The sequence below is a fragment of the Pteropus vampyrus genome, unplaced genomic scaffold, assembly GCF_000151845.1.
Source record: "Pteropus vampyrus isolate Shadow unplaced genomic scaffold, Pvam_2.0 Scaffold13, whole genome shotgun sequence".
In the NCBI taxonomy this organism is placed as follows: Eukaryota; Metazoa; Chordata; class Mammalia; order Chiroptera; family Pteropodidae; genus Pteropus; species Pteropus vampyrus.
This window is the reverse complement of record NW_011888794.1, coordinates 2,956,588-2,971,835: the sequence shown is the minus strand read 5'-3', so window position 1 is coordinate 2,971,835 and position 15,248 is coordinate 2,956,588. Positions and strand designations below refer to the sequence as shown.

The window sequence follows — 15,248 nt, the reverse complement described above, 5'->3', positions numbered from 1 at the left end:
GTGTTTAAAGATAAGAACAAGACTATTCCCTGAAGAGAGTGTCTGGCTCTCTAAGTGGAAAATCATTTTCTAAGCCTAAATTAAATAAATCAAAGAAATCCTCTTTATTATGCAGCTTGGTTAACCCCAGAGTTATGATTCCTAAGTGGCTATGCCCACTAAGGCGGCTTTCAGGGCGTTATATTAAAAATAGGTTCCTGGGATGGCAAATTTTTGAGAAGGATGTCTTCCCATGCCTGGGTGGCTCTTTGTAATGCTGGAGTCTCTGGTCAGCTCTCAGGACATTTTATTCCACCTGCAAGCTAAATTCAAAGGTTATATATGAGACAGACACTGACATCTGTTTCTGATACCTGCTCACTTCAGGGAAATCACTTGACTTCACTCTAATTTATTGTTTTGGAATTGAGAATAACAATACTGGCATTTGTGAAACTACTCTACAGACCTCTTGAATAAAAATGACCTGGGGTGTTGTTACATATGCGTACGTATAACTGAACTGAACCATATCTCTATCACATTAGTATAGAAGTTGTTGAGGTCAAAGCCATTGTATTTTTAATAAACTTACTAGTCCATACACATGAAACAAACTTTGAAAGTGACTGAACTAGGCTGACGATATAGGATATAAGAACAAGAGGGATCGAATCTGATCGAAGTCCTAGATCCTTTTTCCTTCCAAGAATGAAGAAGTAACTGCCCTCTTCCTAGACCTGTACGGTGTCATGGGCAAGGAGACAAGAGTTGCTGAGGAAGAGACTCCCATGCTGCTGGTGGTATTTCCATCTTAATTTTCTTGATTATAGTTATCAGTATCTGACAAACAATATATCTTTTACTTCTTAATTTTTTTCCTTACCACCCTCACTAGAATTTATGTGCCAAGGCAGAGGAAATAGTTTGTCAATAAGTATTTTATAAATGAATAAGCAAATTAAATGTCTGTATGTAACAATACCCTTTATATATTTATGAGGCTACAATAAATTTATGATGAATTCTATAGCCCTTTGTAAAGGTAACTTCCGTTCCTCAATAACTGAGGGGGTGAATTCCAGTTTTTCAGAAGTGGAGAAAATCATAGTTTTTTGCAGTCCTTGAAGTTGGAATGCTTTCCTTCACAACCTCATACCCCTAATTGAGCAATCTGATAAATGGTCTCTCAGCCTTCAATCACCTCCTCTTGTGTAAAATGCTCTTCATGCTTTAGACATCATTTATAAAGTTTCAGCGGTCATTCTTAATAAAAATCCCATATCTAAAGTAAAAAGTAATAATGATTTAAATATGATAATCTAACAATAATATTTATATCATTAACATTTTATCATTAGTTTTTAAATCAAGAGCCTATCACTAAGGCCCATTGATTTTTTTTTCCCCCAATCTTCAGTTTCTTTAATGACTCCTGTCTTTGTGAAGAGCTAGTGCAGGCAGCTTGGAGATGGCAGAAGATGTGTATTTGAATATTTTGCCCTGATTGTAAGCTTTGTCCTCTTGCTAGAAGACCCCCTCCCAGGAAAAGTATTCTGAACCAGCGTCTGGGTCTCTTTACTGCCAAGATTCAGCTTCCGCCATGTATATGCCATGTATATGACTCCTAGTTCAACTGTCCATCCGCACTCAGCAGAATGGTAAGCTCCTGGCCTTAGAAGACCAGGACTCATGAAATAGAGCTGCTGTTATTGGTTCCAAAGAGGATGACACTGGCAAGAACATTTTTCTCGGCTTGTCCAATTGCTAGAACATTCCGCTGATGAGGTTGTAACTCATGAAAGCATGAGTGAGCACTTCAGGGAAGTAGCTCTCACAGAACCACAGGGACCAACCATTTTTATCAAAGTGATCCCCAAAATGGGGCAGCACCACAGAGAGAGTGTACTTGCTGGGAGCATTTGTTCTTAAAGTTAGCTAACACAAAGGTCCTTTTGGAAAGGTGAGCAAAGGGGGTCCTTGGCCTTTTACTCAGTAGCTAGTGCCAGCTCACATTCACCTATATCCTTCTCATGAGTTGAGGCAGCCACCTCTTTCTCTTTTTACTCAGCCTGAGGCTTCTGCTTCTCCTCCCACGAACCTTTCTCTTTTTGTGCGGTGTCTTTTGAGGCTGACTCTCTGCAAGCATTTTAGCATAAAACTGGGCCATCTTCTCATAGAATTTCATCCTCCCTAAGATAGCCAGGAATTGAGGCTGATTAATGGAGGTGATAAAGCAGCAATTGGTATTGGGAAAAGCTTGGCAAAAATAAGGCTCAAAAACCTGTTTATAAGAATCACAACAGGGTGCATTTACACACTTAACATATCAAGAAATATTTCATGCATTAAGTTTTACATCCATAAAATTATACCAATTTCTCTGGAGCAGTGAGTTTAAACTTTTTTTTTTTTTAATTTAAATGTAGAATTTGTAAATAACATATTTTAAATGTATAATATTTTATAAAATAGTAGAGATAGATTGATAATTATATAAAATACATTTTTAGAATCCAGATTTGTTAATTAGATTAAAAGCTACTAGTTCCTCTTACTTTGAGTTGTTCCATATTCTTTCAGATAAAATAAGTTGACATGATAATGTAAACAGAGAAAAGATTTCCTGAGAATGGTATCAGAGAATGGTAGGAGAGCTATTTTTGCAGTTTATCAGTGTATAATTACTAGTATATAATTTTAGAAGAATCATGGAAACCTAAATATATTCATACTACTTTTTTTGTTGTTGTTATAAAATAATTATTAACTAGCCTGTTAATACCTTGTTTGTTTGTTTGTTTGTTTGTTTGTTTCCAATTTGGACAATCATTAGAGTTACACTTCAGCTGTACTTGGATTTAATGGTGAAAAATATGAATCTCAGTTATTCTAAAACTACTTTAACTTTTAGTAAAACTATAACTACATCAATTGGGCAGTTTTACAAAGTCTTCTGCATATGGTTGTGGTATCACTCTGGTTGCAGTTTGCAGCATAGAGCTCCTAAAACTCTTGGAACTTACTGAGTGATAATGATGATAAGAACTTGATTTTGTTCTAATGAAGAAACTCTTGAGGGGCTCTTGAATATCTTTAGGATGGAAAGTAGTTGCCAGAAACACCAAACATTGATTAGAAGCTTGAAACTTGCAGCTCTACCTCCCAGTCTCCAGGGAGTGAAGAGGAACTGGAAATTGAGATAATTACCAGTGGGCAAAGATTTAATCAAACATTTCTATGTAATAAAACCTTCATGAAAACCTTAAATGATGATTTTCAGAGAGCTTCTGGGACAGCGAATACATGGAGTGGTGAGGTGGCAAACCAGGAGAGGGTCTGGAAGCTCCATACTTCTCCTCTCAAACCTTGACTTATGAATCTCTTTCATTTGGCTGATCCTGAAGTGTATACTTTATAGCAAACTACTAATAGTAAGTAAAATACTTTACTGAGTTCTATGAGTCTCTCTGGTGAATTATCAAACCTAAGAAGAAATTATGGGAACTCCTGATTTATTAATAGGTAATCAGTCAGAAACACCAGGAGATCAGGGCTTTCAAATTGCCAAGGACAGTATTAATTTCATGACACCAAGTGTCGTCACTATACTTCTAACCAAATTTCTCTAGTAACCACTATTTGATTGAGCAATGAAAGTCCCTTTTCAGTAAGTCAAAAAATAGCCAAAATCAGAGATTTCATGTAGTTAACTATATATCTATAAAGATGAGTAGATAGATAGATAGATATAAATAATGATAGACCTATCTAGATAATATATAGAGGTATATATGTATGGATATATCTATGTACATAGTTATATATCTATGTAGCTATATATTCTTATGTATACACATATAAAACATACACATATATATACATACGTGTGTATTTATATATATCACATAGAACTATACTTACTGTCTGAGTTATGGAAATTTAGAAAACAAATGGAAACATTATTTTCTTTGCAATTCTTGCACCATTTGTTCTAATTTATTAAAAATGATTACTTGAGTATTAGTCAGCTGTGAAAGACCAAGTTGTATGAACTAAGTTTAATGCCACCTGCAAGAAATTTCTTCTCTTCTAGATGATGCTTTTTTTGTTTCTTCCAAAATTCTTTTTCCTTCTTAAGAAATTAATTCCTTCTTTAGAAAGCTTCTTCTCTTGTTGCAATACTAACATTTGAATTTGTTTTTCAAGATGGTGCATTTGAAAATATTAATCTACATTGCTAATATAAGATAGCTTTTTTAACACTCTTCCATTCCCAGAGGAAAAATTCGAACTTATTAGAAGAAAAGATTAAGAAATTAAGTTAGTATTTTTAGGTTTCCTATCACCATTGAGATAGCAAATTATGGTATTTCTGTCTTAGAGAGTCCCTTAATTGCTGTAAGAAATGAAGAAAGGGGGCAGCCATAAAAAAAGACACTTAATTATTAAAATAAATATAAAAATTTCTCCTTTTTCTAGGCTTCTTAAATAGACTTGAAAACTCCACCTTGCTCCGTTTCTGACTCACCTTCTGACAGGTAAGAGTTTGGGGAGTTTTTTAAGCTTAAAGAGAATTTTCTGGCAAATAACTGTGACATGTATTTCACAGGCCATAAATAACATGATTTTTGGAAGGACATGAATTTCATTAGAAATGGAATAGAGTTACTAGAAGATGTTGACAAAAGACAATTTGTTGGAGATTTCTAAAGGGATCTGACAAAAATCAGACCATATACAAATTATTTAACAAAAGTGAGGCCTAGAGGATGAATAAATAGATGATTTACAGAAATTTTTTGTCAGGACTTTTAATTCGTGACTTCAGGAAAAATGGAAAAAGCCTAAGCAAATTTATATGCAAGTTTTTCAGGATAAGGAGTATCCAAATGCCATAATATTAAATAACATGGCACAAATGGCATAGCTATAATCAACATACTTTTTGACTTTTTATCTATGCTTGCATATATCTATGCAATGAGTTTAAAAATTCCAAAGATTACTAACCTCTAATATGGAATATATTCATTTGTAAGTGATAATCCTTCCAGGCAGAAATCTGTATTATTTGTAACTTAATTTTCTATAATCACATTATCTCACAAGAATGTTACAAAGTATGACTAATTAATGATTATAGCTTTCTGAAAATTCAATGTGTTCTATTAATGCTAAGTAATAATGATAATATCAGATTGGTAATATATCAATGGACCCTTACAAATGATAAACAAATTTAAAATAACATAATTTTCTCACTGCTAGAACAATTATTTGTCTAAAATGATAATAATTTATATTTATACTTTACTAATCTAAAGAAAATATTAAATTAATTATTTATTCCTGTTCTATCCTGGAAATCATACAATAGGAAACATTTCACAAATTGGACTATGAGGAAACTAAACACCAAAATGTTATTTTTGCATTCAAAGCCAGTAGAAATGTAAATTGGTTCAGCCTCTATGAAAACAGTTAATAGGTTCCTCCAAAAAATTAGTATAGTGTTACCGTATGACTCAGCAATCCCTCTTCTAGGTAGCTACCCCCAAAATTTGAAAACGTACGTAAAACTATATATACCCCTATGTTCATTGCGGAGTTACTCACAATAGCCAAGTCATGGAAACAACCTAAGAGTGTGTAGACCAATGATTGGATAAAGAAGATATGGTACATATATACAAAGGAACTCTACTCAGCCATAAAAATAACTCTACTCAGCCATAAATTATATTGCCATTTGTGATAACATGGATGGATCTTGAGAGTATCATGCTAAGTGAAATAAGTTAGATGGAAAAGGACAATTTCACTCATGTGGGATATAAAATAGAAAGCAAATGAACAAAGAAAACAAACAAAAGACTCATAGACACAGGCAACAATATGGTGGTTACCAGAGGGGAAGAGGGGTATGGGGTGGATGAAAAAGGTATAGAGGATCCAGTACATGATGATAAAAAGAGACTAAATTTTAGGTGGTGAGTAGACATGGAATAAAAAGATGATATATTATAAAATGGTACAACTGAAATTTACGTATAATTTAAATAAATAAATAATAAAACATTTCCAGTAGAAAAAGTTACTCACTTGATTTCACAATCTACTCAGGCAACCATGCATTTGTAGTATCTATATTATTGATAATATCTGATTCAAACTATTATGTTTTCAATATTCTGAGTCCTCTTAAAATGTCTAAAATAATTACATATATAATGTATGACAAGATCTGATTTTAAAACTATATGATCTATTGATCATTAAATTACAGTTAAGTACATGGATCATATTCTTATTATCTAGATAATAAGCAAAATATGTATGATAACTCTTTAATAACTAACAGGATATTAGTATAGGCAGAAATTTATGCTCTTTTTTATGTCAGGACATAGAACATTTGCCATATTTGATCACTATATTTGTTTCTTCCTAACAGTCTCGATGTTCTTATTTGGGTATTCATAGGTCTAGCCTTGAGCCCTTGTGCTTCAAGAATAAACTCACTAATATATGAAGTTGGGAGGCAGATGTTGAGAGTAAGAGCAGTTTGGTAGAAAGGCCTATTAAATCTACCAACACATTCCATTTTTCTAGCCAAATGATCAGTTCAACTGTGAAATAACAAGATTATCCTTTGAATAGCTCGGTTAGAAGGGTTCCTTTTTTTCTCCACCAAGAGGAAAGTGAAGAAGCTGTTATTTCTAATGAACTTTAACAATTAGGAAATTAGCCTTAGAACAAAGGAAGAGGGTGAAAATGAAGAAATCCCAAATAAACAGATTAATCCCTGATCAATCTAGGCCTCAACCCTTCCTTACTTCTAAACTACTCAGATACATGAGCCAGTATATCTCTGTCATTCTAGATGGATTTCATAATGGATATATTGTATTTATGTCCTAATTAGAAAGTAAAATTTTACAATTATCTCTTGTCATATTAATTGGACATTTGTTCTACTATGGTATCGATTTATGATTATATACCAAGTATTTAGCATACATCCTTACATATATATGTAAATATAATATACAGTATATATTATATTTGTATTTGTGCATGCATACATATATATTTCAAACGCCATATATGTTTTGGTTGTGAAAAATTATAGCACATTTTTCTTAAAATTTTTTCATTGATGGTTGATTCTAAATAACCCTCCAGGTTCATTTGTTTGTTTGACTGCTTTATTAGGAAATATAGCTCCTAAGATAGTTTCACAGCTCTTTTGATATAGACCTCTTCAATCTAGAGAATCTTTTCTGATCCTGATCTTCATCGATTTTTTTTTTCTTTCCATGGTGTTTTTTCTTTTCAGTCTATCCTACTATTTTTGCAATGTTATTGACTTAACAAAATTTCATGTGATAGTTTAAAAATTCACAACTTCATAAAATCTTTCTATTTCTCTTGGGGTCTCTAAATTTATCCCTATCACTGAAGTGTACACAACTTAGAAAATAATAGAGTTCTCTTTATACAGATAGATGATAGATAAGTAAGTGATAGAATATAGACGATAGATAGATAGATGATAGATAGGGATAGATAGATAGATAGATAGATAGATAGATAGATAGATAGATAGATGACATAAAATACGTGGATAAATTAGATACATGGTTGAGAATTCATATATGTCTATGCTAATATGTCTGTATAATTATTATGTCATTTTACTGTACCCCAAATGAGGATTATACCCTGATATCTACCAGTGTTAAAACTCTGTATAGAACACCCCACACCTTGAATGTGGGATGCTTAGTAGCTTGTTTCCATACATTTTGGAAATAGAAAAGGGAAAAAAAGTAAAAGCTTCACATCAGAGCAACCTGGAAAATACTACCTCAGCCAAGTGATTATGATTAATATCAACAGTGGTAAGTCATGTTGATTTATGTTCTCTTGATATGATGTGATGAGAAGAGAACTTATCTTTGTAGTCTTCCAACCTAAACCCCATAACCTCAGGCCAATCATTAGAAACACATCAGACAAATCTCAGCTGAGGGAAATTCTACAAAATACCTGAGCAGTACTTCTCAAAATTGTCAAAGTCATCAAAAACAAGAGAAGCCTGAAAGAATCTATGGCCAAAAGTATCCTATGAGACATAATGACTAATTGCAATGTGGTATTCTGGATAGGATTCTGTAATAAAAAAATAAATAAACAAATAAAAACTAAGGAAATCTAAAAACAAAAGTGTGGGCTTTATTTAATAATAATGTATCAATATTAGTTAATGAATTGTGGCAAAATACTAATTTAAGATAATATGGGATACTAAGTGTGAGTTATATGGGAACTCTGTTCTACATTTATATGTTTCTATAAATCAAAAAGTATTCTAAATTAAAAAGATTATTTGGGAAAAAACAACAACAACTATATTTAGGATTCTTGAGCTGGCTTAACTTATGTATTTTCTACTATTGACCCACTAAACTAAGGCCTAAACTAAAAGCAATCTCAAAGTTCACCCTGAGCCATTTTTCCTATATTCATACCATTGAGCTCTTACATCACTGAGCTTTTATATTAGGTAGAGAAAAAAATCACAACAAAGCAAAGGAAAGAGAAAGAAAAAGAAGCCTTGCTCCTAAGCTTTGCATCTAACTCTCAACCTTGTGGACTTAGCAAGAGCAGGAAAGCTGTGCCAGTGTGAGGGGCTCAGTGGTATGAAATTAAAAAAGTAGAAGTCAAGGCCAAGGAAATACTTGCCCAAGTCATTCTCTGTCATTTCTTTATTTCTTTCCCCACATTTCCCCTCATCCACCTCAAAGCACCAAAGAACCGTTGGAGGCCTTCGTCTATATCATAACTTCTGTCCTTTGGTTAGAGAGAGGAGTTGCTAAAATAACAACACCACATTTATTGTTAACTAAAACAAAACATAAATTCTAAATAGTATAGCTATAGATATGTTTGCTCCTATTTATAACTTCGTTGTCCTCTTATCTTTACAGTTATGCAAGATAACCATATTATACTAATTTGTATTTAGAAGGTGTAAATTGTACAATATGACATTTTGTTATAGTAATGCAAACTAATCTCTCTCATTAATATTTGTCTCTAATGTTAATTTATACTCATTTTCATTTTCCATTTTCATCTAGTTTCATTATTGTTATTACATAGACAAACCTTTAGATATGAACGTATATATGTATAGTTGTCTAATATTATATAACAAATTACCACAAACTTAGAAGCTTAAAACAATGTGCATTTACTTTTTTATAGTTGTATGGGTCAGAAATCCAGACATGGCTAAGATGGATCCCCCGTTTAGGGTCTCACAGGGCTGGAATCCAGGAGTTTGCCAGGCTGTGTTCTCATCTGGTGATCTGATTGGGGAAGATTTCACTTCCAGATTGTTCCACATTTTCCTCAGATTATTGGTAGAATTTATTCTCCTAAGGCCGTGAGGCTGAGGGCCTGGCTTCTTGTCATCAGTTGGATGGAAATGTCTTCAACTTTGAGAGGCTGCTGGCATTTCTTCCTTGTGACTTGTCCTAAAATAGCTACTTTCCCCATCAAGCCAGCAAACAAAATAAGTTCTTATACAGGCAACGTAATCAGAGCAGTGACATTCCATCACCTTTTCATATGCTATTGATTAGAAGCAAATCATAGTTTCTCTTCACACTCAAAGGGAGGGGATTACACATAGGTATGAATATTAGGAGATAGGAAACACAGCAAGCCACCTTAAAGTCTATCCATCACAATGACACAGTTGAGGCGACATACTTCGGTTATGACTTTGTAGCATTTTTTAAAATACACTAGAAGAGATATATTCATTTTTATATGAATTATCAATATATTAGCTACAATGTGAATATAATATCAAAATTCAGAACATGTTTTATGTAATAGCATCATTTATATAAAAGCAGTTGACTTTTTAAAATACGTATCTATTTATTTTTATTTATACCTATTAATTCACAAAGCATCTTTATTTAGAGGGTCATCCATGGAAATAATATCAATAGTTTTCTATGGGGAATTTAACTGAGTAAATTTTAATTTAATTTAATTTATATATTTGAGCCATATGAATGATTAGCTATCTAAAATTTAATTAATAATAAAATATGCCATATATAGTATTACAAATAGCTACAAAATCTAAGCATTATCACAAACTAATAAAGTGAGAACCATTCCTATTTTTTTCAGTAATTATTAGTGATGATGTATCAAATAGAAATTTTTAACAAGAGCTAGATAAGGTAGATATTAAAAAGATAACATCTATTAAACATTCTTACAGTTATAATTATTTTAAACTTCCAAGTTTTTTGTGTCAATCCACAAGGGTGCTGAAGAAAAGAAAAATGAAAAACACATACAAAGAACCCAAAGGATGTTAACAATTAGAGAAGTTTACTGGCAGATCCCAGTGACAAATGTAGTGATCTCCATAGAATCAACACAAATTTTGACATCTTTTTAAAATGTATATTAACATCTATTTTTCTTTAAGACATACATATTAGCATTTTTGGTTACTGGATACCAAAGGAGAATTTGAGCTCTATGCTGATCACAAAAGCTGATCTTGCTCACTTCAATTTTTTTACTGTTGAAACTAACAATGTGGAACTGAAAAAAAAAGAAATAGAAAGAACAGTGTTTACGAGCTTAAATTTTTTAAGGCAAGTGCCTTTAAAAGTCTTCAGAATGAAGTCACTGAACAATATTACAACCATATTTTGAAAAGCTTTTAAATGAGCTGTTTGCAATGCTCTCATAAATGCTCTCTTCTGAGCTCAACCATTTCTATTTTGTTTCTGCCCATGCATTTGAATGTTGCCCTAGAGGCTAAGAAATATCAGTCATAAGCGCTGGAGTCAGACTGTGGCCAGAGTAGATACAGATGTATAAATCCATCTTTCTCCATTTGAACAGTCTGCTAAATTCTGCATGCAGCTGTTGGCTCCAAATGGTTTTTAACTCTTCCATAATATATACTCTGAAAATATTAAGTATGTATTATTTTTCTCTCTACTGTCTTTTATTTCCTCTATTTTCTCATTTGGATGTATAATTTAGATATAACAAATCTGATGATTACCTCGAATTCCTATAGGTGAATATCTCCATCAATATCCCAAGACATTTTTTATCTATTCTCCATTTATACAAATAACATATAATGAAGCAGAGCAAGAAAGCAAACATTAGTTTAACTTTAGAATAAAGCTATTGGCCAGGGTTCTTCTATAGCCAGTATTCAACCAATAGCTTTAAAATAAAATGGGAGTGATGAGGAGAATAAAGAGAGGACAGATTATAAATCTAGAGTAGAGAATAAAGCTCTTACAAAGCTTCGGCTTGAAAAAAAAATAGATAAGGAAATGGTATGATAGAATGATATGGGTGACATTTTCCCCACTTTTTTCACTGTTTGGGAGGTTTAGTCACTTTTCACTGGTGTTTCTTCACCCTTCTGTTCACTCTTAACTATTTCAGAGGACTTAATCTAGCTGTTGTAAATGAGCATATCCAGCATATTCAGTTTTTAACAGACAACTAAAATTGGGCAATTTTCCCACTCATGTTTGCCCACAAGTGTTAAGTAAATGTATCAGCAAAGTAATCATGTGTCAGTCCCCACTTGCTGTAAATGAACATCTAGAAATGTGTTGCCAAAGGCAGTTCATTTCTACTCTACAAGAGAGAAGGCTTTCCTCCTGAGGAATGCAGGCATCTACTCTTGCTCATAACTGAATGTAGACCATTTCCACTGAATAAGCTTGGAGCCACAGCCACGCTCAGAAAATGAAAACAGTGATAATTTTTGTCCTAAGAAAACAAGTACACAGTACAGATTCATCCACTTTATGTGGTTTGGCGGCTGCCATCTGTAGCACACAAGCAAATTCCCCTAATTACTGACATCTCTCTGCATAGGCCCATGTTCTCTGTGTGTGTTTTCTACTTTCCTTTTCATCAGCTCCCCTGTGGGGCAATAGCAACAATTCTGCCAGGTGAGCTTAACAGATGCCATTTTCTGACCTAGCAAGTAAAAGATCTGTTGCTTTGTTTCGAGTTGGAAATATTTCTTGTTGGATTGTACAAGAGCTGTGCTTTTCAAACTCAGCCACCAGCTTGTAGCCCAGTTACAATCTTTATCAAAATTAGAAAATTTACTCACAGCTATTGTATAGCAATTGATGGCATATAATGCATGCAAAAATCTAATCCATTTAAACAATGATGAGTGAGAAATATGATAGGATCAGATACAGAGAAATCAGGGTAAGAAGCACTCAGTCCTAGAGAGCATGTAGGAGCTAGGATCTACAGACAAATCCAGGGGCGTGATGAAGAAAGAAAAATATATGAACTGGGAAGATACTGAAATGTTTTTATACAGAAGGGTCATTTCTGGACAGTTTCTGTGAAAATTTCAAACTCTGCCCCTGTGTTTATGGCTCTTTTTTAAAGGGCTATGGTTTCTGTCATCTGGACTTTAAGAACTTTTTAATTTAGAAAAAGATAAGATGGAATTATAAGCAGATAAGATTAAGTGTTATAATTTAAAACAAACATGCAATGGGTATATCTATCTATCATCTATCTATCATCATCTATCTATATGTCTATCTATTTTGTATATTGGAAATCTATATGTAAAATCAAAATAAAATTTCTTGGTGGAACTGCAAGTTAGGTCCTGAAATAGTACCATAGTATTCTGTATGCTAATGAATTAGAGTCAGAGTAGAATTATCAGAATTATAACTGAATGAACACAAGAGATAAGTTAAGAGAAGCTTTTATAAGATTACTTCTAGGTTTAAGAGTGGGTAACTTAACAAATGTTAGTATTATGAATCAAGATTCTTTTTTTTGTATCATGACCTTTCAGATGAACAGACAAATCTTTCTTGCAGAATTGTTAACTTTATTCTCTAAGATGAATAGATGTTTCATTCATCATTTATTTAGCAATTATTTATTGGATGAATAATAGGAGAAGATGCCAAACAGGCACAAAGATGCATAAGACCTAGCTGACAATTTAGTCAGATAGATAATATTTTAAACCAGGGAAATTGACACACTATATAGTCACAAAGTGCTATGGAAACACTTATAATCTGGCTTTGGAATTCACAGAAAGGTTTTACAAAAAGAGGAGTGGTATTTGAATTAAGTGTTGAAGAAAAAATAGTATTGAATTGAGTAGTGAGTATTCTAGCTAAAGGAAATTGCCTATGCAGGGCTGTAGAGACTAGAAAGAACATGTTACATTTAGAAAAATTTCCAGGTTTTGACCTTCCCTGACTATTCTTCTTTAACCAGAGGGGTAATGCTCAGCTATGCCTTAAGATATAGTATGCTTTGTATAGAAATAAGTTTAAGAAATATTAAATTTAAAAAAATCAACTCAAGGTATCAACCCTCCAAAGGTTAAAAAGTTAAGCCATGATTTGAGTTTAAGTTTTGGCTTCATTTCTTCATTTTCTACTGTGTGAGTAAATAATATTACAATAATGACATACAACTTTTACTTGTTCAAAGTTTTTCGAGAAACTCTACTATCAAAAGTCAAAGCATTTGACAAAGATTATTTAGAATTTTGAAAAATATAGTTTACTACTTCCCAAGAGTAGTATTTTAATTAAAATTTATACCTGAATAGTCATATATCATAACAGGGATATTCTAATAGTGAAACATCTGTTTTACATGATTGTTCTCTTCAAAACTATGAATTTACATAAACAATGATGAAATTAATATACACACAAAACAAGATCTCTATCTTACTGATATATTACATTACATTTCTAAGAATTTTATTTCAAGTAAAAAAATATTTTCTAAGACTAAATTTAGCTTCTTGCTAGGTTTCTATTTAGCATTTTTCCCATGTGAAATGAAGGGAGGGGGATGACTTTATTAAACGTGAACTATAGTACCATGAAGTCCTCACATTGTGAGAGGAGTCAATATAAACGAGAAGGGTGATCTCATGGCCTTTTCTATTTCCACAGAGTGCAGAACTTCTTCTATTTGTAAGGAGGTTATAATAGCGTAGTGTTGAATTGCATGGTAACCAAAGGTAAATCAAGAGAGAATTTGCAAAATTGAAAATTAGACAATCAAAGATGTCACTTACTTTCTTCTTGAAAAACTCTCCAAAGGGTAAAATATGTAGGAAATTTCTTATTTTGTAATTTCCTTTTCTTTTTCATTTTCTCCATGGCAACTCTTCAACTCTCTTCACAACAGGACTTTCAAAATAAGTTAGTGTGACCAAATAAAATTCTTTGCAGGCAAAAACGAGAAAGGAGAATGAATACCAGCACTCTATTTCACATCACCCACCCGAGTCCTTGCTTGTTTATCTACTTTTGTTTCAATGTCTTATCAGCTGACCAGGTTGGGGGAAATGGTCCCACTGAGCATAATACCAAAATGTCTCTCTAAGCTGCTACTGCAAGAATGGGTTATCTGGTAATAACCCTGCTCAGGCACTAATTGTGCAACTAGAATCACTACAGCTATCAGACACAATTGAGAGAAGTTATTTTCTGCTCACACGCCTGTGTTCACATGGTTGGTTGTGTCCACTTGTGTTCATCTGTTTCCATTTTAACAGCACTTGAACAGGATCCTTTAAAAAACTAGTTGAGAACCACCCAAACAGTTACTAGAAATTAAACTATATATTCTATACATTGATAATTTAAATATATATAATAATGATTATTTTTATGTAACAATCATTTTCAAATCAAAAGGGCTCTAAATCTTTTGCAACTAGAGAAAATATTTCAGTATTGACAGTTTGTTTTGTGTCATCCTATTCTGTCGTCCTCTTCAGTATCTTCTGATAAAACAAAAAGACTTTCAGAAGTGGGCTGCCTGCAGGGCTTTGATATCTTTGGCACTCACTCAAATCCAAAATGTACTTTTAACAACCAAGAATTTTTCTTCCCAAATGAGGTAACTAATGATGTAAATGTTTTATGTGATTTTTTTAACTGATTGGAAAATGTCCCTCTGCCACTCTTTCAGTTGGCATGATTTCACTGCGCCGTTCTATGCACTGAAGATGCAACCTCATGGTCCCTTTTATTGTGTTATCCTTCTAAGCTTGCTGAGCAACCAGATTATACTCTGTGGTTTGATGTCCTAAATAGTCTCTCTTATCTCTGCTGATCCCAGAGTTTCAGTGATGCCTTTGCTTTCTGCCCTGAGCACATCAT

The 15,248-nt window shown here is 33.0% G+C and overlaps 1 pseudogene; it reads right to left on the bottom strand.

Annotated features, from left to right (window-relative positions):
- Positions 1-1,404: 1,404 nt before the first annotated feature.
- On the bottom strand, positions 1,405-2,552 carry LOC105306221 (annotated as a pseudogene).
- Positions 2,553-15,248: the final 12,696 nt, after the last annotated feature.